The 25,805-nt window shown below is 38.3% G+C and overlaps 1 protein-coding gene and 1 non-coding gene across 2 annotated transcripts in view; one reads left to right on the top strand and one right to left on the bottom strand.

The window, feature by feature from the left end:
- Positions 1 to 25,805, top strand: part of CHL1 (cell adhesion molecule L1 like) — a 250,099-nt gene that overhangs the window by 90,795 nt on the left and 133,499 nt on the right.
- Positions 18,352 to 18,454, bottom strand: LOC114007510 (U6 spliceosomal RNA). Its single transcript, XR_003549124.1, has one exon. It is a non-coding gene; the product is annotated as a U6 spliceosomal RNA (small nuclear RNA).

The raw sequence follows: 25,805 nt of genomic DNA, 5'->3' as shown, positions 1-25,805 counted from the left end.
GATGTTTTCCATCTCTGCAAGGTGGCACTTCCAGAGTTTAGTTTAGAGTTATCCAAAAGACAATCATTCACCCTTCAAGTTGTAATATAATTAAAAAATGATTAATAAGAACTGAAGCTATTTCCTGATTATTTTAGAGTTCAGGGAATTATCTCACACTCCTCATACTCAAAATGCTGGGAATTGAGTCAATGGGAAGTGATTTGATCATGCATCGGCACCTCCATAGCCTTCACCTGCTTAATTTGTCCTTGCTACTTTTCCGATTAGTGAATGTGGTTTCTTGCATTCACCTGCGATTTTGTGTATGTATTTCATATTTTACAACGTAAGGACCCTATGCTCTATTGACTTTGTGCTCTTTCACTGTACGCAGCAGGATTTAAATAAATGCCTTTTGAATAATTGAACAACTAAGTGATACCATTTTTGTTAAGGCAGGTTTACTTGGCAGCAAGATCTCTGTTCACAATTATGCTAAGAAGAAGAGCCTCCGCCATCATTTCCCTGGTGACCTCTGGGCACGGAATTTAATGAGAATTTGTTTCCTTGCCCTGGTAGCAACTTCCTTTGCATAAGATCCTAATTAACTACCATGAGGTGATTTAGACCTTAAGGGAGGTTGAGATTTTTCACTTTTCTCTATGTTATGTTCATATTTCACCTTATAATATTGTATTTACTTCCTTAGAAAGTTAAGAACTGAGAAGTTTCTAGCAGCTGTCATCTTAAAATTAGGAGGATTTTTTAATTGTTATTTTGTAAACTGAAGATTAGAACTGAAAATATAACCTATACAGATTTCCTCTTAAGAGTCTAAAATCACTTTATTCATTATATTCCAGTATCTACTGATTTTAACACTAATGACTAATTGTGTGTATCTCAGAGGCAATGCCAGGTTCTCACTGATTTTTTTCCATTACATTGTATAAAGCTGAAAAGAAATGCTAAATATTATATAGCTTGTTCATAACAAATACTCTCTAAGGTTTAAAAGGCATTTTCTTAATAAAATAGATTTAAAATGTGAGCCAATTCTAAGAAACTGTGAAAAGCAAATTAAGCTTCATTTTTCTAGGAGAACATATAACAATTATTAAAATACAGTCGTATTGATACTGTTCAGACATGAGTTGGTCAGCTCTTCTATTAATAGCAATTCTAAAATGGTATAACTTTCCTATGAAAAACCTTGCTTTACTTTTTATTACAGCTGGTAGTTTATTCAATTTATATTTGTTGTCATTATCACATTTCAGTTTATTCTTACTCCAAATGTGTTTCATCCAAACACGTTTGAAGACATAATCTTCTGCATGAAAATGACAGATTTCTCAAGCTTTACATTACAATGACATCAAACTTAGTAAAATCATTTGGAATATAAAGTTTTCTAGACATTGTAACAATAGAAAATTAATAAATGGTGAGGAGGTTGTGCATGCAGTACATATTTTAGGTTATCTTCATTCTTTAATTTGTACTGGTTCCTTCTTTACCTCAAAATGCCATGTGCTATAAATATATTGTGCAAACTTTTACAATCCTATACTCTGAGGCACTATAAATCTTACAGTCTTAGTAAAATACAGGGAAAAAAAAAGGTAACAGACTTTGGAATAACTCAGAGACTTGGGTTCAAATTCTGTATTAATTACTAGGGAAATTTTTTTTTCCAGTGTTCCAGAATATATGGTGTAAAGACAAAGAGCTGATTCAGATGGCTAACATGTTAGTTTACTTTAGACTTCCTTAGTAATGATGAATGTTAACAAAAGACTGAATAGGACTTTGTATTTTGTTGTGGTTACTCTCAAATTGGTAACTAGAGGTTTTTTCCCCAACAGAATAGAGATTAGCCTAATGACCATTTACTGAAGAGAGAAATTTAAAACTTCATGCCAAATCCTTTCTCAGAAGCTTCCTAAGAAAACCAATCTCCCCACCCATCTGAACTCAGCCTCCCAGCTTATACAGAAAGATTTGAGGGCATGAAGGAAGAGAGTAGCTCTTTGAAGTGTTTTAGCCTTATAAAATGTGCATTATTTGTGATAAGAATTTCTTCTATGGAGATTTTACTTTCCCCAAGTCAAGTGAAGGGGCCCAACTTGATCATTTGTATTGGTTACTGTGCTTGAAAGGAGGGACTGGCATCATTATTGGTTTGGCGATCTGAATCAACAGTGGATTTCCTGGTAAGTTTCTATACCAAAGTTGGGGGAAAGAAGAGAAAATTGGAGAAAAGTTATAGGATGGTCAGTGGAAAGCCAATGTTCTCACCTTTGCATCCATAAATGTCCCTATATCTAATTGACCCAATATTAAGTAGCTAGGCTTGTGGATCTTGTTGGTACCTAGCCTAAGGGGGTTGGTAAAAGTGTAGATACAGAGACACCAGGAGCCAGAGGCTGTGTGATCTACTGTAGGGATGGAACTGGGGTGGGAGAGACACCCCTGGGACTTGAGCAGTATCTGATGCATTAAAAGAGCTAGGCTAGAAGAGGTTATAATGATTTGGTGATGCCAGAATGAGAGGAGAAATCAGAGAGACCACTTCCATTTCCCCATTTCAGTTCCTTCCAGTCATAGTTTTGGTCAGAAATTGGGGAGAGGGAAGCATTTTGAATCAAACTGAGCATGAGTGATTGAAAACAACATGAGACTTATGGAATGACAAGTTGTCACAGAGGGATAGAAAAGAAAAATTTAACAAAAGAATGTGGAAAATGAAAAAAATGAAACCACTGTAGACTAATCTTCTACTGAGTTGAGGATCTTTGATAAACCAGTTATGGCTGGATTGGAGGAATCTGACAAGCTTCCTATTTTATTTTTCTGAATTTAGACCCTGAGTTCAATCATTTTTTCTGGTCCACTATAGGCAGATAGGTCATGGGAGAGGTTATAGACACCTTCTTACTATATTTGCTACCTGGATCCTGGAAACACTGTCACTGCTAGATCCTTGGTGTAGGCAGGAAGGGGAGAGTAAAAGAGTGAGTTTTGCCTTGTTTATGAAGCTTCTATTGAACCAAGCTGTTAGGCCTTCATCTGCTGTTCCAGTTACTATAGTTGCATAAAAATTACTCAAAGTTTAGTGGCGTAAAAACAGTTGTGCACTTTGCTCATATTTTAGTCAAGAATGTATGGAGGGCAGTTCTTTCTAGGAGCTTTTCATGCATTTTCTGTCAAGATGTTGCTTGAAATGGTTGTCTGAAGGTTCACTTGGGATCCAGGCTCAGTATGGCTGCCTCACATGGCTGGCAGTTGACAGGTGGCTGTTAGCTGGGAGCTCAGCTGGGGTGTTGGCAGGAGGGCCTAGATGAGACCTCTCATGGCAGTCTCAGGGTAGTTGAACTTCATGGCTGATGGCTGGCTTTTTAAGAGCAAGAATCTTTTAATTCTTTAAGGTTATTTATTTAGTTTTATTTATTATTATTATTGTGATTGTTATTTAATTTGACCAGAGAGAGAGAGGGAAAGTGAGAAAGCAAGGTACCAGGTCTAGGACTTGAACCTCAGTTGGCCATGTGGGAGTCCAGCACCTTAACTACTACAGCACCTGCTGGTAAGGTTATTTATGTGCAATTTATTTGGAAATATGAATGTTTTATTTACCCAGTTCTATTGAAATCCTACTGTATAGCAGAAGATATTTTCCATATGACTTCACAGCATATACCAAAATAGTGCTTTATCACAATGCAATTTTTAATAGCTGGAGATATGACTACCAAATAGAAATGTCACAAAAACATGATCTCCACTTAACATGAAAGATGACTTTTCATAAGAGTGCTCCGAACACAGCACATGTATTAAATGGAAGAAATACAATGCTTCCCCGACACACAGTACTCTCACCCACATTCATCAATGTTTCCTTTGATTTCCCTTTCCTCTGTGGATTCTCTGAATCAATTTGTCAGATAACCATATCACACATTTCCTGATTTCCACAGCTTAGCATACAAATATCAGCCTCCTCAGCTCTGCATCTCTGGCTTTCTTTTTATGCCAATATCCATTCAAAATTATAAATTTTTGGCTATTTTCCTCTACTCTCATCAATGAAGACTCCCATTATATAAATCCCCTTCCATTTATCTCCTGAAAATCTGGTTTTGGATTAGCCATAGCAATTGTCTTTGTAGAAAGTGTTAGGAATATCAATTGTTCAAATCAACTTCAATAATAGCTACATATCATTTATTAACAATAAATTATCAGAGTCACTATGTTAGACATGGCTTATGTTGCTTAAATCCACGAAAACATGAAATAGGCATTTTTACTTGCACGTTAGTAAGAGGAAATTAGAAATCGGTGAGGTAAAATGACCTGCCTGAATTTACACAAGGTGTATTTCATGATTGTAGGAAGTAACCCTTACTTTCTTCTTCCAACTCCTTCCACCTCACACTCCCTTGCCTATAGTCTTATAAAAGGAAACTTCAGCCAAAATATAAGATTTTTTTTTTTTTTATTGAATTAGGAAGGCAGTTCTGGCTCTTCAAAACTGCTGTGCATTTAAAACATGTTCAAAAATTCTTTGATGACTTCCCATTAAGAAATGAAATCCATTTCTCCCTTCTTAAATCCAGGCTGGCCTTAGTGATTCACTTGTAGTCACTATTTTTTTTTTCTTCTTCTTTTTTTTGGAGAGGTTTTTGCTATAGGGCACATGCGCTCACCAAACAGACAGAGAGAGACAGAGAGACAGAAAGTGAGAAATCACCCGCTAGGGGGGGATGACCACGCCATAATCCCTTCTCCTCCATTCTCCTCTCGGGATCTTGGGCACGCACGCACACACGCCCAGCATGAGTTTAAGCCACCAGGTCTGGGACTCGAATTGCGGTTGACAACCTGGGAGTCCAGCAACATAGCCATTACACTAACTGCTGGTCCCTGTATTCACTATTCTGAAAGGAGATCCGAGAAAGTATGTTACTTCCCCTTAGTTCTCTAAAGATTCTTGCTCCATAGGGCTGGCAGGTGGTGTGGTAGTTGGGGGCATTGGATTCCCACATGGCCATTTATAGTTCAAGTCCTGGATCTGGTGCCTTGCTTTCTCAATTTCCCTCTCTCTAGTTAAATAATAATAGTAACATTAATTAACAAAATTATATAAATGATTCTTAAAGAAATAAAAGTGTCTTGCTCTGCAAAAGCCAGCAGTCAGGCATCAAGTTCAACTACTTGAGACTGCCATGAGAAGTCTCGTGTAATAATCTCATGCTGTAATCATTTGTCCTCTATTTCTCTATCCCATTAGGATTTGGGACACTCACCCAGTTGTACCTGTGTGGTTTTTCAAGTTGTTAGGGCTTGGATTCAAGTCTCTGTTGACCACATGGGATCTGACTTCATATGCATAGGGCTTAATCACCATGCTACTGGGTCCTCTTGGGACAGTTTATCCTTTTAAGAGTCTCAGTTTTCATTTGCCATCATAGTTGTTCTTTTATTTGTTGTCATTACCTTGTTCTTTGTCATATTTGCATAAATGCTATGACTTCATCCAGCTCTTAAGTATAGTAGCAGACATATTTTCAACTCATAATTTTGCTTGTTTATATTCTCTCCATTATACTGGTGCCATTTTTGCATGGACCTTATTATGATCTTCTTCCGAGTCTTTGGTTTGGTAATAGATTTATTTCTAATTCACAAATTCCAAGGCTTCTTTCATTTCCATTTTCCTCTTTCGTGACCTTATTTGAAAATAAAGTTGTTAGCCTTTTGGCCGGAACTGCCATCTTCTAGTAATTCACCAAAATGACGAACACAAAGGGAAAGAAGAGAGGCACCCGATATATATTCTCTAGGCCTTATCCATGGCATTTTCTATTGCAAGAAGTTTAAGGCAGAAGAGAATTTTAGGTCTTATGATTGGAAATGCTGTGGAGGTGTTCATATAGTGGAAAAGGAGTTACAAGACCTCAGAAGAGTTAGATAGAAATAGTTCAAAGCAGTAGTGGACACGTTTTGTGGCGCAAGTTCCACAGATGATTATAAAGATGACAGCTTCACACTGGATTCATTCAGTCCCAACTGGATTAATTTAATCATGTTTTGTTTTGTTGTTGTTGTTTTCTTTCCCGCCCTAATATTAATTATGAGTTCCTATGATTACAAGGCATTCTGTGTGGAGACACAGAGGTGAATAAGATAAAGTTCTGGCTTTATGGAAGTTGTAGTCTAATCTAGGGAGATAATAAACAGCCAAATCAATGAACACGTAATAAAGTGTCAGATGGTGATATTTCCTATTAAGAAGGGTAAAGCTGGAATATAAGTTAATTTCAGTAGGGTGGTTGAGGAAGGGCTCTCCGATGCGCTGCCCTTGGATCCAAGGCTGGAATGAAGCATAGCTCTGTGAGTGTCTAGGGAGGAACCATCAAGGGAAAGGGAACAGCAGGTGCAAAGACCTTAGAAAAATGATAGCTTGACTGTGTTTCAGGAACTTCAAGGAGGTGGGAGTAAATGAAGGGCTTGCTGAAGTTCCGTGCATTTTCCAGTCTTGGAATTCCTGAATGTGCAATAGCTAGCATTTGTTTGGTGTCATTTTCATGACCAAAATGAATTTGCCCCTCCTTTGACCAAGTATCGCATCGTCTGCAAGTGTTTCGTTTGCCCCTCTCCAACCAGGGGAGAGCTTCTTATCCAGGAACCTGAATCAATATGTTTTAGTTTAGCTGTCTTTTCCACGAGTACTTAAGCTCTTTTATTCCTTAGAGAAAATTATCACTCCAAATTTAATCATTTTCCTCTTAGCCTCTGTGTTATCTCCTTTAATCTTATTCAGGACTTGGGTCCTCTAGACCTTGATTGTTTGGCCATTAAGTCTCATCAATATTTAATTGGAGCTACATTTGGTATAGTCATATCCTTCCTGTCTAGTCCCTCTCCCACTTTCCCTGTGAAATGACAAAATTAAATACATCACGAAACTACCAGGACCATGAATTTTGATGTCCAGTTCATATTTTCTGTCATAACAACTTTCAAAGAAGAATATATATCTAATATAAATGCTTTTTATGTTTAAATTATAATTTCCCTGACTTTATTTAAATTGTTTGGGTTTATTTCCTCCATATGAGACAGAGAAAGAGAAGTAGAGAGAGAGAGAGAGACAGACAGAAAGATCACAAAAGTGGAGTCTTCTTTTTTTTTTTTAAAGATTTTTTTTTGGTCATAAAGCACGTGTGCTTGCTGGAGAGAGAGACAGAGAGAAAGTAAGAAATAACCTCCCAGGGGGCATGACCACACTGCAATCCCTTTTTCCTCATTCTCCTCCTGGGATTTTAGACACACACACACACACACACACACACACACACACACACAGTTGCCTGGCATGATTTCCAAGCCACTAGGTCCAGGAATTGGACTGTATGCAATCATATCAGTCCAGCCACTTAACCACCACACCACCTGCTGGCCCACAATGCAGTCTTTTTCTTTCTTTTATTTATTTCTTTTAAGAATTACTTCATTTAACTTTATTTATGTATTTACTTACTTAGTTACTTATTTATTTTAATTTGATCAGAGAGGGACAGATCAAGAGGGAAAAGTGAGAAAGCAAGCCACTAGGTCCGGGACTCAAATCGTTGTCAGCCATGTGGGAGTCTGGCTCCCTTAACCGCCATGCCACCTGCTGTCCCCCACAAGAGAGGCTACACCACCAGTCACCGCCCCCCCCAGCCTCAGCAGCCAGGATCACAGACACACATGTGCATGTGCGTAGTGTGTACAGAGAGACTAGATGTGTTTCCTAACTGTTTCAGTTTACTCTTGCCCATACTGCATTTCTTCATTCTGTGTCCAGAGAATTCTTTCTAGTATACAGATCTGATCACATCATTCCGCTTGAAATGTAGTCATGATTTTCCATTCCTCTTTGGATAAGTATAAGCTCCTAATATGACCCACAAATCCTCAGTGAAGTGGGTTCAATAACTTGCAGGCTCAGCTCTGACCAAACGCCCTCTCACTCCACCAGCTTCAATTCACTGACTTTGTTTCCCCTCCCTCTCATTCTCTGTGCCCTTCTAAAGACAGTGCTTTCATTTGTGTTTGCCTATTGTGTGTACTAACCCCGTCCCCTCCTTTTGTGACTAGTGGTCATCCAATAGTTACAAAAATAGTAATGATGTCTTTTTCTATTCAAAAATATGTTAGGACTTTTCTGATGACCCAAAGGTTATATAATATATCGTCCAGTATCTCAACTCGATGATCACTTCAGGAGAGTCACCATTCTTGGGTAGATTATTAAGAGAAGATCAAGACAGAGTATGCAGTTTCTGGTCACTCAAACATGTTATACACACGCATACACACACAAACACACGCGTTAGGTACTATTCAGAAATCTTGCTATTTCAATATAAATCCAACTGCTTAAGTCAAACTGGGCTCAAATTAGAACATTTAAAACTATGAAGCTGGCTAAAATGGTCTTTAAACAAGCAGAATAAATACACGCATGATTCAGATTAGCTAAATGAGGGAAGAGCTATCTTTCAAGGTCATTAACCCACAATATTCTCAATCCAAATGCCGCGCTACAGCTTTCAGGTACAATCCCTTTTTGGTTTAACTTTTTACTCTGGTGAGATGTAGGCTGACGTGTGAGTTGCCAATGGCTCTTTTTCACTGTAAGCAGCATCTTGTGAGGATTTGAATGTGTCTATATGTGCTCAAAATTTAAATAGGATATGTGTCCATTTTCAAGAGCATGTACATCGTCTGCAATTGGAAAATTTCTTTGCACAGTGTGTCAAGTGCAAGGTATATTTGCACAATTTTCTGTGTATGTTTCTTTTACCTGATGATAAGTTGTCCAGTGCTTATGTGCATAGAAACATTCGTGTGGCTTTATGGAGTCCTCATACTTCCTATATATACTATCTGGTCTTGGTGGCATCTTCATTCTAGTGGACCATATAACTTATCCTCACAGTTTCTTGTTTGTTTGTTTATTTGTTTTTGCCATAGGGCTTATGCACTTATCTGGGAGAGACAAAGAGAGGGGAAGTGAGAAATCACTCCCCTTGGGGTGAGATAAGAAATGTTATCTCCTTTTTCTTTTTTTTTAAATTATTTTAAATTTTTTTTTAGAGAGAGGCTTTTGCTGTAGGGCATGTGTATTCACCAGAAAGACAGAGACAGAAAGCGAGAAATCACCCCACTCCCCCAGAGGAGATGGCCATACTGCAATCCCTTCTCCAGTCTCCTCCCAGGATCTTGCAGAATGAGTTTAAGCTGCCCAGTTTGGGACTCGAACTGTGGTCAATAATATGGGAGTTCAGCAACATAACCATTATGCCATCTGCTAGTCCCAATATCTCCTTTTGCTAACTAAGCAATTTAGAGAGTAAGTTTTGTTTGCATGGATTCCAGTCTGGTCCTGTTTGCCTCTCTTTAGTGCCTGGGATAGCATCCATCCATAGTCTGTGGGTTAGAATTATTTTATCTATTCACTAATATTGAAACAGTCCCTCCACATAGAGAAAGGTGAGTGATTGCTCAAGTTTACGCAGCTGCTGAGTGGGAGGTGCACAGCCCTTAACTATCAGTAACTGCTTATCTAGCATCATACTAACATTGGATGAAGGTATTTTGCGCCCTTTTTTTTAAAAAAAAAAAAAAAAAAAAGAGAGGTTTTTGCTATACAGCATGTGTGCACCCAGAAAGAGGGAGACTGAGAAACAAAAAGTGACAAATTACCTCCCAGGGAGATGGCCATGCCACAATCCCTTCTCCTCCATTTTCCCGCTCTGGGTGAGTTTAAGTCACCTGGTCCAGAACTTGAACTGTAGTTGACTGCATGGGAGTCCAGTGATGCAACCATTATGCCATTTGCTGGTCCTGATATTTAGCTACATTAACAAAATTTATTTGTTTAAAATTCCTGTTTATTGTTTAGATTTTTATTGTCAGGTTGAAAAGGTACATCAATTTTTGTAGGACAGAAACAAATATTCTACTTGCTTTCCAGTTGTGTGTCGTTGTTGTCTTCTTCTTCTTCTTTTAGTGTTTGTTATAGGCTGTATGAGAATGAGAGAGAAAGAGGGAGAGAGAGAGAGACAGAGACAGAGACAGAGGGTGAGAGAAATCTAATGCCTCAAACTCCACATTACCTGCTGGCCCATGTATGGATGCCTTAACTTTCATAATATTCTTTCATTCCTTCTTTCCTTTTTTTTTTCCTCTTCCTCTCTTCCTCCCTTTCTTCTTTTATTTATTTTTTAAATTTTAGAGACTGGGACTCTCTATGTCACCCAGACTGACCTTGGACTTGAGATCCTCTGCCTCAAACTCCAGAGTGCCTGGTATTAAAAGGTAGTTCCAGTGTGTCCAGCTACAATATTGTCTCTGTTGCTTTGTATTGGTGGCAAGGGTGGAACTGGGCTTGCCTCGTCTCTATAAGAAAAAAAAAATCTTATGAATTGTTTTACTTGCTATCTGCAAGGACCCAGTTTTGTCATCTGTAGTAAAATGTAGAAAAAGTGAGCAGATGGCTTGTTTCACATCTTGAGCAGGGAATGACCCAGTTTTGTCATCTGTAGTAAAATATTTACTACTTTGCTGCAGAAAAAGCGAGCAGATGGCTTGTTTCACATCTTGAGCAGGGAAAAGTAGACACACAGGGACAGGTGTTTTTTCTTTTTTACGGTAGTCGGCCTTTTATGTATTTATGAGAATGTTGAATGGGAACTTAATACACTTACTATTGTATAATGAGAAATCTTTATTTGCTAAAAATGGAAAAGAAGGAGATTATGACTCAATAATAGTTATTTCTCTGAAAAGAACACTTAATCAAGGAAGAACTTACATAAAAAGAAATTTGTATAAAATCTAAACATTATTAGCAATAATGATTAAAAATACTATTAATTGAATATAAATAATTTGTTGATCATTTTATATCCCTTAATCTTTAAAACCCTTTTACATAATTTAAAAAAAAACTAAGAGCTAGGATGTTTAAGAAAGTAATTTGTAGTTCAAAAAGAGTGGGGGTTAAAGACTTAGACTCCAAAGTCTAAATCACCTGCTTAGACTGTTCTTTTTATTTTTTGTAAAGCTTTTGCCATAGGGCATGTGTACTTGCTGGAAAGAGACAGAGAGAGACAGAGAGAAACAGTAAGAGAGAAAGTGAGAAATCACCGCCCACACACATACACACAGAAGATAGCCATGCCACAATCCCTCTCCTCCACTCTCATCCTGGGATTTTAGGCACACATGCATGCACATGTGCCTGGCATAATTTTCAAGCCACCAGATCTGGGACTTGAACTGCAGTCGACTATGTGAGAGTCCAGTGACATAGCCATTACGCTAACTGTGGTCCTTGTTTATATTCTTTAAAAATTTATTTAATATTATATACTCAGGATATGGCTGATGATGTAGTGGTGAAATGTGACACTCTGTGAGGTTGACCAACACGGGCTCATGTCCAGACACCTCTACATACACCAGAACACATGTGCCCATGATCCAAGGGTAGCTGAGACTGGGAGTAGACCATAGTGTCAAGACCTTATTAGGGTTGCTGTCTCTCTTCTCTCTCTCTCTCTCTTACTCATGTACCAGCCTATGACGTGGTGGTTAAGGTGGCTAAATCCTAATTGGCCGACTGTGCAGTTCAGTTTCTGGACCTGACAACTTGAGAAGCATTCAGGGCATGCATGTGTGTGTGTCTCAAATCCCCAAAGAATCGGGAACCAGCAATTAGCGTAATGGCTATGTCGCTGGACTCCCACATAGTCGACCGCGTTCGTGTCCCGGGCCGGTGGCTTAAAACTCACGACGGGCGCGTGTGCGTGCATGCGTGCCCAAGATCCCAAGAGGAGAATGGAGGAGAAGAGATTGCAGGGTGATCATCCCCCCTGGGGGGTGATTTCTCGCTTTCTGTCTCTCTGTCTGTCTCCCTCTGTCTGGCGAGCGCATGTGCCCTATAGTGAAAACCTCTCCAAAAAAAAATAAATCCCCAAAGAAGGCAGAGATGGAGGAGAAGGGATGGGCCATGACCGTGCCCCATGGTAGGTGGAGGGTGCTGTCTCCTGCTCCCTCTCTACCTGTGTCTAGCAGCTTTGGTAAGCACATGTGCCTTTTGACAAATGAAAAATAAATAGATAAATATTATATATTCCTTGTCATGATTACTTTTACAATATATTTCCTCATATACCTAAAATGTTATGATGATAAAGATCATTATATTTATCTAATTCAGCACTATATTAAATATATTATAACATACATGGTGTCTATATATTCTACATACTCAATACAATATGTGAATGAGTTATTGTGAACTCTGAAGTTGGAGTTGTTAAAACACTAAGATGATCATAGTCTTCCTGTTTCTGGGGGTGGAGCTGAAGAGAGTCAAAGTTTAGTCTGCTTGGAAGAAACTTTTATAAAGTTGAGGGTGTCCTTGGAGCTATTAGAATCCAGTGACTGAGCTGTCTTTGACATTGAGGATTCAATAAGAACATTAAGTCCCAAGCAACAGCTTATGCATGGATGAGCTGCCGAGCACTAGAAAGGACTTCCACGGCATCACGGCAAGGGATTCTTAGAGTAGGTTTGGGCTGGATTGATAATCTGGGTTCACTTCCAGAGTATTCAACTGAGTAGCTGATGACTAATTAAAAAGACTTCTCTTTTTTTATACCCATACGATCTAATCTGAAAGACTGAAAAATCATAGTACCTACCTTATAGGAGTATTATGAAGAGTAAATTAATTACTTATGAAGTAAGTTCCTAAGGCCATTCCTGACATATAGTATGTTACATAGTGTTTGCTACATAGGTATTCATTTCAGGAAATCAAATATAATATATCAGTACCCTAAAAGCTTGTGGACCTTTAAAAAAGATACTATGCATCTGCTAGGAAACTGAAGGGTATTACTTGATAAATTGTTAAGGCATTTCTGGTCCTAAAAATAAATGATTATATCTACCTCCAGGGATCATTAAAAAATTCTGGAGGAAATTTATGTTTAACAATACAAAATAACCAGGAGTGTCTAGTGTTCAGATTGTGAAAATCAGAGTTTAAAATTCTGTATCTGTGTATACACATAACATTAAGGCACTGAATTTGACTGTTGGCAGGAGAGCACAGCATTGACTCTTGTGTATTTTCTCATTTTATGGTCTACCACATTGATTTTCATGTTACTTCTATCCTGTACAGGACAACACATGGAATGCATTTTAAACTATCATCGATAAACTTAGGATTCATACATCTTGCTTTATAGTGGGACATCTGTACTTTGCTTTATTCTTTGCCAAACACTTGCCTTATACTTTTCCCTGTGCTGAAAAAGTGGTATTAAGGAACTTAACATTGTTTTGAGGGGAGCAGGTAGTGTGGTGGTTAAAGTGCTGGGCTCCCACATGGCCGACCACCATTTGAGTTCTGGATCTGGCAACTTGAAAATCATGTCTGATGTGTGTGCATGTGTGCCCCAAATACAAAGAGGATACTGGAGGAGAAGAGACTGCAGTGTGGCCGTCCCCTCCTGGAGGGGGTGGGGTGATTTCTTACTTTCCCTTTCTCTGTCTCTCTCCAGTGGCTGTACATGCCCTATGGCAAAAACCTAAAAAAGAAAAAGAACTTACATTATTTTTATATTAGAAATTCAAAGAAAATAAATACATTGTCTATGTGACTTTATTTCCAAATATTAAATTTACTTGTTCTCCTTTTTTCCTGTTTTCCCATTTATTCCTTTTATCTTTGACATACCATTTGGAATTGATGTAAGAAAGACAGTTAACTCAGAAATCAGTAAGACTGTGACACATTTATTAGGTGATGCAAATGTGTGCTTGGCTCTTTAACTTCTTTTCTATAACAAGCAGTTTTGCTGTTAGAGCTTACAGACTTTACATCCATGCCTGTCCTGGAGTGATAAACTTAGAGTTTGGGTATTTGCATTTTCTTTCTCTAGGCAGAGACGTGGAGTCTATACATGGGCCCGTGCATGTGAGTTGGAAGGAAGCCTGGTGCCCAGTACTTCCTCAACTTGTGACTGAAACTCTTGTTCCGGTTGAAGGAAGAATAAAGAGCTTTTCAAAATATAATGCTGAATACTTTATTCATCTGCTCTATGGAAATTAGGTCAGGAAGCAAATCAAGATGATAGAAAATCTGAAACAGAATTATTTTGCTTAATATCTATTTGTTTAACCACTCCCTTCTGTGATTTTAACCTTTCTAGACATTCTCTTTGGGAAATGGTTTTCGTTATGGCCCATAGGAAATCCCACTGAAATAATTTACTAGATGTCGTCGCTCTTCCCACAATTCCCACTGCGCTAAGTGGCAACCGATCTGGGAGCTGTCATGTTTGGAAAATACCGTGATGCCATGAGTTAATTTCATACCTGTCATGAGATCTTTCATGGGATCCCAGGGGGCCTTTCGGTGTGTCACAGTACTGCAAGCATTCGTTAGTTCCTTTCAAAGCAATGACCCATGGCCGAGAGATCTTGTCGCAACATATGGTGGCACCTGTCACCAGGTTTCATGATTGGCATAAAATTAACCTGTTTTCCTCTTTGATTACTGCTTTTTTGCATTATCCATGAAAAAATGCAATGAAATTTTACTTGGAGACAATGTTCTGTTACTTTCAACAAGCATAATGTAGATTTGGGACGCTGAACGTGAGGAACGGGCAGCATCCTTGCAGAACTACACACACTGTTATTCAATAAAGGCAGTAATTTATGAATTTCTGAGTGGCAGTGTGCAAATATCACACAGGAAGTAATGTTTTAGTTTCTGAACTCTATCAAGGTGAGGAACAGAATAAAAAATGACATTATTTTGAGTCTCGTGGAAGAAACATCCAGGAGGCTTAGTTTCAGCTGTGAGTTTGCCCTTGTCTTTCAAATCATTTCAACAACCTTGAGATTCCTCTGATTTCTCATGCTCAGATCTTAGTATTCTAAAAGTAAACGTGCAAAACAGGGATCTGACAATATTCACAATAATTACAGCTATCTGAGACAAATAGATTAATGAGATTTTGCCTCTAAATCCTTAGCAATTTAGCAGTTGCTCTTAAGGATAAGGACAGAGAAAAAGAATAACCAACTATCTGGCTTTCTATCTTTGCTTTCGAAAGAGTAAAGTGTGGCTTGGTTTTGTTTTAGATCATATTATTTCTCAATGGAGAAAGTATCTGGTTCCTTTTACTACTGTACTTTTTTTTAAAAAAACCTTTTTATATACTCTTGGCTTTTTAAACTATTTAATTATGGAGGGAGTTATTTTCTATTGCTGGTCTCTCTCCCTCTTTTTGATTAGTTTAAATATTTAATTCTTAAGTTCCACTTGTTTTAATATTCCAATTCAGTAAATGACAAAGATAAATTTAGTCATCTTTTTCCTTTTTTTTCCTCTACCAGTCCAAGGAAATCAATGGTGTCGTTCTTCTACATCTGGACTGGTTGTTCTGAATTCTGGAGTAATCAATTTTTCCTGGCATTTCTTAAATGGTCTTTATTATTCTGTGAATCCCCTTTGAAAGTGTAAACATTAGTCCTTGTTCTGTGGCTTTAGAAACTGATGGCTGCTGTTCTCAAAGAATGATAGAGTTGGGATGACTGAAGGAACAAAACGAGAGGCTGAGTTAAAACAATGGAGGCAAGGGATGATAGTACAGGAACAATGAGAGACTGGGCAGCGTAGTGAGGTGCCATGATGCAAGGACTGGGGATTTAAAGGCTGCTTAGACTTGATTAATAGACGCTCTAAAAATGAAATGCTGAGCCAAGGGAAAAAGTCGCACTTGGGAAGTCACTTGAAAATGTGTTAATGCCTTTACTTGGCAAGCAGTTTTTTTCATACCGAGTATATAAAACCATTGAATGGAAATATAGGTCCTTTTTTTCACATTGGGGCACATTTTTCTTTTTAAACTACTAACTATGGTTACATTGGAATAAAATTAGGGTTCTGCTATCCAAACAATAAAATGAAATGAAGAGAGGTCTACACGGGTCCTATGTGATTCTCTCCGTATTTTGGAAGCATGGTTCTTCAGATGAGGTCATAGGTAATAGCTTTACTAAGTCATAGCCCAGATACAATTTAACAATATAATACAGGCTTTAAAATTTTTAAATAGACTGAGGACATTTAGTTTAATGCTAGCAATGGCAACAGACCCCGAAAGAATAGCAGATTCTGAAAGAGTTTTTCAGAAAATTTTGATGCTGACATAGATGAGGAACTACAGAATAATTTAGATAAGAATTAAAATGTGGGAACATTTTTTTTTACCATTGCTAAAGTTGAATTTAGAAGTGCTCTGCTAATTTTACTAAATTGAGCAGGATCTAAGAAAGATAGCCTGAACGCCTTTAAAGCCAAGGTTTTTGTTTTTGTTTTTGTTTTGTTTTGAGAGGTTTTTGCTATAGGATGCATGTGCGCGCCAGACAGAGGGAGACAGAAAGACAGAAAGTGAGAAATCACCCCCCAGGGGGTTAGCCACAGCCCTACCCCCTTCTACTCCATTCTCCTTTTGGGATCTTGGGCACGCACGCACACATGCCCAGCATGAGTTTTAAGTCACCACGTCTCGAACAGCGGTCGACTACATGGGAGTCCAGCAACATAGCCATTGCACTAATTGCTGGTCCCAAAAGGCAAGTATTCTTGAATGAGCACAGAGGCTGGTCAGAAGTTTCCACCACTATGAGCCATCACCTTGATTAGAATCCACTAAATCACTTTTTCTTTGAGAAGGAGTTCGATGAAGGATAAAGAGATAAACTGGAGAAATTTCTCGTTGCTGTTTGGGTGGTTAGTTTAATAAATATTCTTCTCCTATAGCTAATAGAAGAGAAGTAACTTGTCTTTCCTGATCTTAGGAGTTAACTAATTTTAAGTGCTCCTATCAACACACAGACACACACGCACACACATACACACATTAAAACTGTTGGCTATAGGATTTATGATTAATGGTATCATATTCTCTAAATCAGCAGTTCTTAACTAGAGTAATTTGCCCCCCTGGGGGCATCTAGCCATGTCTGAAGACATCTATGATAGGCACTGCTTATGGTTTTCTCACGGTTAGAAGTCAGTGATGCCTGAATTCTCCTCCAGGATACTCCCCACAAGGAATTATGCCGTCTGAAATTTTAGTAGTGCTCAGATCCAGAAACCCTGTAACTATTTCATGAAATGTAATCTCTCTAGTAACTATGCAGTATGGTGTGACTTCAAAAAATTTGTGTGAAAATGAAATTAAAAGAGCATGTTTATTTATTTAAAATTTTCTAAATTGATCAACTTAATTTAATTTAATTTAAATTTTTAGGTTTTTGCCATAGGGCACATACTCCTGCAGAAGAGAGACAGAAAGCAACAGTCTGAGGGAAGGTGAGACATCACCCCCAAGGGATGGTCACACCACAATTTCTTTTTCTCCATTCTCCTCCGGGAATTTTGGGCACACATAGATACACATGTACATGCCCAGTGTGATTTTCAAGCTGCCAGATCCGGGACTCAAACCGAGGTCAGCCATAAGGGAGTCCAGTGTCTTAACCACCACACCACATGCTAGTCCAAAAGGATAATTTTATTATGATACAAACAATTTTGAAATCCATGCATAGGAAATCCAGCCATCTGCTGATCCCACATCTATGTTTTTAATTTTCTATTTTTTAATTACTACCTTATTTTTTGTTAAATAAATATTTCCTAGTGTATTATTTTATTTCTTTAGCATTTTTCTTCTTTACTGTATTTTACAAATTATTTCTTTAGTGGATACTCTAGGGGTTATAATTAGCATACTACAATAATCTAGATCCTATTAATATTAATTTTAATAGTATGCAGAAACTTTGCTTCAATATATTCCTGCTATTCTCACCTTCCCTTGCTGTTATTGTCATACAAATCACACCTTTATACAATTTAAACACATGGTCTTATAATTGTTGTTTTATGCACCCATCTTTTAGTCAGATAGGAAGAGTTTAAAATATACATTTATACTCTCTTTTGTATTTTTATTTACTAATGCTCTTCATTTCTTTGTGTAGATCCAGGTTAACATCTAGTGTCCTTTTATCTCAGTTTAATCATTTTAATCTTTAATATTTCTTGTAAGGTAGGTCTACTACCAGCATATTTTCTCAGTTTTCTCTTATCTGGGAGTGTTTTAATTTTTCTTTAATTTTTAAAGGAAAGTTTTGTTGGACATAGAATTCTTTGTTGACTAGTAGACTCTTTTTTATTCAGCCCTTTGAATATGTCATCCACTGAAAAATATGAAAGCCTTTATGAATTTATGTCATCTTTGTACACAGGCTATAGTAATTGTCTCTGTAGCATTCTAATTTTAGTAAATGTGTTGTCAAATCAAGCTCTCTGGATACCTCCATGCTGCGATAGAAATTAGGAAGATATGAGGAAAACTACCTCTCTTTCTAGAAATCCTGCCTTTGCCATATCTAATCTAATTTCTGGATTATGCTGTGTAAAATGCAGCATCTCTTCAAAGGAAGCAAAATATTTTTCTTTGTTGTGTGGTATCCAAGTATAAGCCTTAGTTTTAGGGGATCCGGTGGTTTTCTAACAACCTCTGCTCAAACCGTTTGTCTGGTTTTCAGTTTTCTACCTCATCACATATAGAACCATTTCATCTAGATAGTTAATACAGCTCTTACTTAACACAGTAATTCTCATCTATAGGAACGAGACATATACATTTCATTTGAAAAAGACATTATCATATGTGTCTCATTTTTAGGCATTTTCCTAAAAATTTGTGATCAGTTTTGACTTACAGACATTTTCTTCACCAATATTAACAATTGATACAAAATTACTATGCAATCCTCCCACAATGCATGTGTTTATCTTTTGGAACATCCCAACCTTTTGTTACTAAATAAAATAAATTCTGGAGACACATGATTAGATAATAGCAAGAGTACAAATTTCCTGAGATTAGCCATCACATGTAGTTTTAGCCCTACACAGAGTGCTGGAACGGGCTCTTTCCATTTCTGTGTGCATCTGTCTATCTCTAAAGCACTCGTTCATTTATTCATCCACCTCTCTATCCTTCGGTGCTTCCAGCCAACCGTCTATGCATCTATTCATCTGTCAACTTGTCTATCGCATGTCTTTTTAAACACAGGAATTCAGCTTGGTATTAGCATGTAGTAGTTTTCTAATAAATGTGTTAAATTTGCATGATAAGTAGAGAACAGTATAAAGCACTGGCATTATTTGAATTTGGAGTGAATAATTTTGTTTTTTTGGAAAGGTTTTTGCTACAGGGTGTGTGCACTCGCCAGAAAGACAGGGAAAGACAGAGGGATAGAAAGCGATAAATCACCTCCCAGGGGTGGATGGCCACACCACAAACCCTTCTCCTCTATTCTCCTCTCAGGATCTTGGGCATGCATGCACATGCACCCTGTGTGAGTTTAAGCCACCGGGTCTGGGACTCGAACCGCAGTTGGCTACACAGGAGTTCAGTGACAGTCATTACGCCAACTACTGGTTCAATACTCTTTTTTTTTGAGGAGCGACTATGCTGTACAATGTTGGATGCTTAGCATCAGCATCCTTGCTCTCTGAGTAGATGCCAGTGCCCAGTTTTGACAACCAAAAAAGGTTCCAGCCTCAATAAAATTCATGGGGGGAAGGTCCTTCCCCTTCAACCCAGATCCACTAGAATAAAGGCATTCTTTCCCTTTACCATAATATGCCTGATTATAATCAATATTTAACAGTGACTAGTAATAAGGATATTTATTGAATGGATGAATGTATTTATATATGTATTTGGAGATATTCACTGTCACTTATTGATTTACCCACTCTTATCATGTGACAAACATTTATTGTATACCTATTATGTGTGAAACATTTTTTTTCAGTAGTGGGAATGGTTGGTAAAATATAAGTCCTTACCTGATGAGGCTACAGACTTTTTGTCAAACTAGAAAAAAAGCGAATAAACAACTAAACAAAAGATATTACTGAGAAGTGTTTTGTTTGTAATAATGCAGGAAGTTGTGAGGGAAAGACTGGGGGCTACCTTAAATTAAAGAACAAAAGCAGACCGTCTGAAGGAACATTTAGGAAAAAAACTGACTACGAAGAGGAAAGCTAAGCAAAGACGTGAATAAATTATTCATCAATGTTGACCTATTTTTTATGGAACACAAAGTTCATGCTACGCATGCAAAGACATGATCACTTGGTGGCATATCAACCTATTTACCTACTTATACCTGTGAAAAACACCAGAGTGTTTGTGCGAGACTATTACAGATTACTCCAAACCATTCAACAAGTCAGACATGTTTTAATGAGGAGGTATTGCTCTACTGGTGTAAAATATTCAGTCTTGCTACAATGCCAAGAAAACTGGTAAGCCATGTAAAAATAAATATGAGATACCTAGACCTATCTTTTGGTAAAGAATTATTTCATTTAACTTTACTTATTTATTTATTTTTAAATTTGACCAGAGAGGGACAAAGTGGGGCATGGGGAGTGAAAAAGCAAGCCACTAGGTCCAGGACTCAAACCACAGCAGCTCTGTGGGAATTTAACACCACTAATCACCATGCCATCTGCAGCTCTAGTAGATTATCTCCTTTTCTTGAGTGAGAGAGATTTTTGCTATGGTGCGTGAACTTGCCAGAAAGATAAAAAGTGAAAATCACTCCCCATGGTGAATGGCCATGCTGCAATCCCCTCTCCTCCATTCTACTCTTGGGATTTTGGGCATCCATACACATGGGCCTGGCGTGAGTTTCAAGCCACAATCCCTTCTCCATTCTCCCAATCCATTCTCCTCTTAGGATTTTGGACACGCCGGCACATGAGCCCAGCATGACCTTCAAGTCACTGAGTCCAGTACTCAAACCATGGTTGACTACATGGGAGTCCAGTGACATAGTTATTACACCATCTGCTGGTCCTCCAGATCTTAAAATACCCTAAGTGATGAGAGCTGGGAATTGTTAATGAGATAAATATGATTTCTTTTTTTTTTAGAGAGAGATTTTTGCTATTGGTCACATGCACTAGCTGGAAAGACAGAGAGACAGAAAGTGAGAAATCACCTCCATCCCTACTCCTCCAATCTTCTCTCAGGATCTTGGGCACACATGTACATGCTCCCAGTGTGCGTTGTAAGCTGCCAGGTCCAAGACTCAGACCATGATCAGCCATGTGGAAGTCCAACAATGCAACCATTATGCCATCTGCTGATCCCAAGACAAATATGATTTCTATCTTTATGAGGTTATCATGTGTTGAGAATATGGTAGTGGTCAGAAAAAACTGGTCAAAGGAAAATCCTGGTCTGATATATGTCACATCTGGAGTAAGACTCAGGAGGCATAATCTCCAGAGAAAAGGACCCTTTGTTAAGAGAAAGACTGCAGGGGTCTGAAGCTAGAGGTGTCTCAGTCCTCCTGCTGGGTGGGAGGAGTTTTCTTTTATAGGGTAATCAAGCTATGTTGGGAGACTGTGCATGACTGACAACAGCAGGAGAGTTAGGTGCCTTGGGATAAGCATGCATGGAACATTTGGTGGGTCTTTTTGACCCATCTCTAGGAAGTTAGACCACCCAGTGCTCAGTTAGGGCCTTTATCTGCTGCTTCCTGGGTCAGTGTGACCCTGCAGTAGCAGCACCTGGAGTGGGGGTGCTTGCCAAGACCAACTATGCATAAGTTCACCCTCGGTTCCTTGTCAGGCCTAGAGTGGTCCTAGGTGGTGCTCAGAAGAACTTTACTTAATGGGACCTTACAATATGTATACAAGAAAGCAGAGCAATAATGTTTACTTCTTTGTATTTCCTCTCTGCAACCTCGTTAGATCCAAGGGCATTAATCAGGCCTTCCTAATGTTATCATGAATTTGAACTGATCTGAGACACCCTGGGTGGAATAAACTGGATTGTATTTTGGGTAATTGCGTGTAGTTGTGGTAATAGGAAGCTACAGATGTCTACATGGGTTTATTTGTCATTCCATTGATAGTAGGTAATGAAATTAATTATAAAATACTGCAGACACTGTTCTGTCGTTCTTTAACCATTCAGTTAATATAGGCTGGATTTTAATGCCTATGAATGTTTCCAGTACAGAGATCCAACGGAAGCCATTCCACATACGATTGTCTTATGAAAAAGGATGTTTGTTGCCCAGACATTAAAGGCTGTTTGCAAGCATGATTGAAATATTAATTGGAAGAATGGCTTTAAGATCTCAGCTTTATCTTTTATGCTGGGTGTTGGGGTCAAGTGAAAACTGGAGTTGCAAGTCAAGCACCTCCATGAAATGCAGAGTTCTGTAAAAAGAAAGAGATGAGCTATGGAATAAGCGAGTCAGTATTAGAAGACAAGTACAGCCAAGCGAGTCGGCATTAGAAGACAAGTACAGCTGAGTGAGCTGGGCATTTAAATGGAAGCTGATGAAGTCCCGCCCACCATTTTCTCTTCAGATTCCGCTGGCATTTACAAGTAGTGTCACCAATCCAGTGTATATTTTTATACTGCAATTAAGTAATTGAGCACAACACACAGTCAGGAGGAACGTGATCAGATGAATAAAGGGAGCCAGAGAAGATAATCATTTCCATTCTTCCCTTCATTTTGCCTGCCAGCACAGTACTTAAAAATTACAGGCTCAGGAGTCTCGCTGTGGAGTAGAAGCCTGACTCCTGCACAGCTGTGTGGTCTTGGGCAAGGTACTCATGCGCTACCTCAGTTTACGTAGCTGTAGAATGGAGGTAATAATTTTTGTCTTCTGGGATTTGTGTGACAATTGAATGAAACACTATACATAATATATGTACAGCATAGCCAGTAATCAGTAAATAATAACTTTATTATTGGCCATGTTTGTTGTCTATAGAAGTGACTTAAAAACAAGAAGAACAATAAAATCCAGGATTTTTCTTTGCTTCTGTGGCCACCCCCTAATCTTAACTAAATTGTGTCTCTGCATTAGTGCTTGGGGTTGGAAAGAACGGTTGTGGTGGGAGGAGGAAGCCGTGTTTCCAGGCTCGTGATGACTTTTATTCAGTTTTTCTCATGTTATTTTTCTTTGGTAGATTTTTTTTTTTTTTGGACTTCCTACTGTCATAATTGAACGTGAGTATACTAATGAACAGTAAGTGAACACAATTCATAAGTTCACTACCTCGCTGTTCATCATCCTGATTCCAAGTCAGGCACCATTTCTATGATCACCTCCCATAAGCGCCGCCATCTTATCTTAGGATGTCCTTACCATCTAATTGGATGGTAGCACCCAGTTTGTCTCCTTCAAGGCACTTAATACAGCCACTCGATTATTTTTATTTGTATTTTCTCTCTCCCTATTTTATTTATATATATATATACAGCCTTCCAAGTATCTGGACTAAAAATGCAGGCCACCACACCCACTTGTTACGTAGGGCAGAATTCACACCTGGGCCTCCCATGCAGCCTCAGCTTGCTGGTAGCAGCGTCTACCAACACACTACAGTTTCTGGACCAGAATGTAAATTTTGACATTTCAGTGGTGAAATCTGTGTTGTCCCCTACTCTGTCCCTAGACACCAGCTGTGTGCCAGACACATATAGACATGCAGTATGACAGAACTTCAAAAAACTACATGAAAAATGCATATTATGAAAAAATTGTGTATAGTTTTCAATTTTTTTGCACCAGAATACACTCATACTTGAATCCCATCTTTCCACAAGCTTGTATATATTGCAAGTTGAATATATTTTCTTTCCCTTCAAATCATGATAGCTACTTGATATGTTAACATGATTACACACCAGATTGTCTAACCACCTTCCCTTTTACACATTTATGCTCAAACATGAAAAACGTATCACTGTACTTATTGTTTGTAGTAGAAACACTCTTTGGAAAAAAAAAAAAAAAAACAACTGAGAAATCCATTTCTAATCTTATAATCTATCCTAAAATACTTCTAAAGAGATTATAGATGTTAATCTAATTTACTGATAGCATCCTACTTATAAATTGGTGCCTACAGTGAGAGATGTACTTTTTTCCCCTCTAATTTGTAGACAGGCACATGCACTCACCAGAGAGAGAGGCAAAGTGAGAAAGCACCTCCCAGAGGGATGGCCATGCTGCAATCCCTAATTTTCAATTCTCCTTTCTGGATTTTGAGCATGCATGCACATGTGCCCTGTGTGTTTTTCAAGCTGCTGTGTCCAGGACTCAGCCCTTGCAGCTGGACCTGTGGAATCTAACCCTGTTAGTCACCGCACTACCAGCTAGCTCTGTATATACTTTTAAATAAATATATTTTTTTAAATTTTATCTATTTATTTTCCTAAGTAAGAGAGACAGAGAAAGAGACATAGGAGCAGCCACAACAGAATTCTTACACCAAGATCTTCCTCCAACCCCAGCTATCCCTGGATCATGGCCACATGCTCAGTTTGTTCATGAAAGGTTTTGAGGTGTGAACCTGGACCTCCCAAGTGGGTCAGCATGTCAGAGCATGGCATTATTGCTGTGCTACTGTCTGTTCCCACCCCCACCAGAAAAAGATCACATTTGTTCTGGTTGTACATAGATGCACAGCTTCTGGTGTTATTTAGTTTGGATTCTGATTGAAATATCTGCTCTCAGAATACAGGACAAAACAAAGGAAGCTTAAGAATGACCAAGTTAATACACTAAGTGTGAATAGTGTATTTCCCACTGGAAAATTGGTCACAACTTTAAGAGCTTACCTTTATTTTCTATTAGAGAGTGTTGGTTAATCTAGTAGTTCCTCTCTCTAACTTCAATCACCATATTAAATTCTTGCAAATTACAGGTGCCAAACACATGTGGAATTTGCATACACACATGCATAATTTGCATCCACACATATATAATTTACAATATAGCCATAAGGTAATTAGCAATTTGTTACAGTTTGCTGCTAATGAGGTCAAGGTTACAGATTTACTCATCCTCTGAGTCTGTCTCTTGGCTCGGTTCCATTGCCACAGATTCTAGGTTGACCCCTGGGCTGCTGTTTCTCAAATGCTGTTGTTCTGTGAGAGGATGGGAACACTTCTCAGTCAACCCCCTACCTCTACTGGTCAAAACTCCTAGCATTTTTCCTGACAAATGGCGGGTGTGAGGTGTCTTCCATCTTTGCATTCTCTAAGTGTCAGGCTTTGTCTTCAGGGAATGGGCAGTGAAGGGTTTTAACATCAATCGGACCACAGACCTAGTCTTTATAGAGAGCTTATCATTAGACAAAGTTTAGGATAAGGTTAATTGTGCAACTGGAAAGTATTTTAGAAAACACATGAGTTTAGTGTTATTAGATTAAGACTTTCTCCTTTTTCTTTTTTTTTTTTTAAAATCAATACTTCGGCTTTCTTGGTTTTTATTTTTGCTTGAATTTCCCTATTCCATTTTTTCAGATATTTTTTAACCACTGTCTCTTTCAACGGAAAACAAATCAAATAATATGAGGTGCAATCTAGGGGAAAATGTGTGAAGCAGTAGCCTAGAATTCAAGCAAAAACAACGTATATTGGCATCATTTACATTCATTTTCTTAAAAACAAAAACAAAATAAAACTGGAGCTCTTTCCATAGCTCAGCAGTTAAGGAAGCAGGATTCCACATGACCAACCATAGTTTGGGTCCTGGCCCTGGTGTCTTGAGAAATGTGCCAAGCATGTGAGAAAGCACTCCTCCAGGAGGGG

Source organism: Tupaia chinensis, unplaced genomic scaffold (assembly GCF_000334495.1).
Source record: "Tupaia chinensis unplaced genomic scaffold, TupChi_1.0 Scaffold000185_1, whole genome shotgun sequence".
NCBI classification, from domain to species: Eukaryota; Metazoa; Chordata; class Mammalia; order Scandentia; family Tupaiidae; genus Tupaia; species Tupaia belangeri.
The sequence above is the reverse complement of the archived record's forward strand: the minus strand, read 5'-3'. Positions and strand labels throughout refer to the sequence as shown.